The sequence below is a fragment of the Pundamilia nyererei genome, unplaced genomic scaffold (assembly GCF_000239375.1).
Source record: "Pundamilia nyererei isolate P.nyererei 1_Seehausen unplaced genomic scaffold, PunNye1.0 scaffold00157, whole genome shotgun sequence".
Taxonomy (NCBI): domain Eukaryota; kingdom Metazoa; phylum Chordata; class Actinopteri; order Cichliformes; family Cichlidae; genus Pundamilia; species Pundamilia nyererei.
In genome coordinates, this window is record NW_005187558.1 from 860,694 (window position 1) to 863,209 (window position 2,516).

Sequence of the window (2,516 nt, forward strand, 5' to 3'; positions counted from 1 at the left end):
TCTTCAAATAAACCATTCCTCTGCAGATGATCTGTTAGCTGTTTGACAACTACTCTTTCAAGGATTTTTGATATGAAAGGAAGGTTGGAGATTGAGGATCCTTATTAACTGATATGTGGTATGATAGGTTATTAGATAAAATGCCTTATCATGCTTCAGTATGATAAGTGTAAGTATGATAGTATAACTCAATGTATGACGTCAAGAAACGTGGTCTTGGTCATGCAGTTTACCTAAAACTTAATGAGAAGCTTTTATTGACAAATATTAAATTAGTCCTTTTGTAACACTGAATATTATATGTGGAATTTCAAAATGCACATCAGTTGCTCTGCCTGTTTAAACCCAACAATCCCACAAGGACAAATCAGACATGTGGATTATCATCTTCTGGCATTACTAACTTTTGCAGACAGTAAGTAGTACTACATTTATACTTATACGACAAATATATATGTCAAATACTTCAAATTCGGGAGTTATTAATACATGATAAATTAAACTGACTTTAGGACAAGGAACAACATGCTCATCATACTCACTGGTCAAGCACTAGACCACACCTGTCCTTGTAACCTATAACTTTGCGTTCAATTTATTCTTACAGCTGAAGGTTCATGTCTGCTGTGACTCTAACACAAACTCTGTCTAAAGACACACAGACATACACATAAATACATGCCAAATCAGGTTTGCGGTAGATCTCGTTATAGTGTCTCCAGGATCACATTTTACCATAAACACATGAGGAGCAAGCAGTAACGGCAACTGTGTTATGGATGGTAACAACTAAAGTCAACAACTGGTTTCTGACTGTGGTTAAAGAGGAACAACTTGTCAAGAAATTAACATTAAATAAAAGTCGCAAAAACAAAAGTTAAAACTCTCCTGTCATCACGTTTTCCTCATGCTTAGATTCAAAAACCAGTTAACTTCCAGTTTTAATGTCATGTCAAACTAACCCTCTCCTGAAGACAGACTCAAACTCTGACTTGTGCATTAAGCATGCATTTAAATTTCAAGACGTCATATTTCCTTATAAATAATGTCAAACATTAGCATGTGACATTTACCACAAAAAGTAAAACTTAAAGACACTACAAAAAGAACTGGGTAAGAAAAATGATGTTTATTAGCAGCATGGCAAACCTAAGTGGATGTTAATGCTTTAGCTAAAACCCACAGAAGAATTCATGGTCATCTCATTCGACTTTTTATAACTTAAAGCCCGCTTGAATGAGTCTTTCAAACAAATCAAGCCATGTGCTTCTCTCCTTTAAGGGAAAAACTGAGCACCCAAGTTTAACACAAAACACTACTGCCCCTTGATAAAAAAGTGAACAAATCTGCTGCCAGTGTGTATGGATTAAATCATAAGTCTGAAATGGCATGACTGCACACTGTGAGTTATACTCAGATCTCTCCCAGACATCAAATGCTCTGGACATCCGTCACTCAGCCGCTACATGACATTTATAGCCGCAGATGTGTTCGCTACTTTGCCTTTACTTTGATACTCAAACCAATACTTTCCACTGAAACAAAGAGACACAAAAGTTATCCCAAAAAATACAGAAAAGGGACAAATTTTATAAGTGGTCTTGATTGTCTCCCATGTGTGTCAGATCTTAAAACCATGATGCACAGTTTTGCTGCAGAGACAAATGAAGGGCTGCATGGATTTGCAGGCCTATTTGTGGACTCTGTTTTATTTAGTCTGATAATAAACCTGAGAGAGACAGAGGTGGAGGAACTCGGAGCCTCGCCAGGGCATGATAACACCTTGGCAATTCAACACACATGTGCCGCAGCATGCTGGGCTACAGCCTTGGGGCAGAGCCTCAGCCAGCATGTGGAAGAGGTTTTCCACTCAGCTGAACGTCCAGTACCTCCAATACGAAGGCCCTGGAGCCAGACCTAACTCTGTGGTATTAAGCATCGAAGCCAGCTGTGGATTAACACAATTTGCACCTCCTCTCGGTGCACAGCCACACCTCCCCGTGCAGGTCCTACTCGTCAGATTTAGCCCTTGGGTTTACCTTCATGGTCTTTATGTTAAAGCTAAAATGAAATTTTAAAAAGAGAACATTTCAGGGACATGCCATACACAGAAAGACAGGCTTCTCTCAGGAAGCCAGGTCTTGTTACTGAAGATATTGTATTTACAAAGAGCAAATTCAATTCAAACGCTGAAGCGTAATTGGAGCGAGAGAATCTAATTTAGCATCGCTGCACCCCACTGCTGTTTTAAAACGCTTGAACAACTTTTTGAGGCATTTTGTTACATCCAGAATGAGCTGAGACACTGTGGCATTCATACCATTTTCTCTCATATCTTTCCATCAAGCCATCACTCACTGGTGGGGACCTAAACATAACAAGCTTATTATGTCAAAGGTTGGGACATCTGTGTTTTATATACAGAGATTCTTAAAACACCTGTCATAGTGTCCCCACTCCACTCAACAGTTTGACATTTCCAGGAAGAGTCTCTTATCTCACAATGCTTTTTTTTT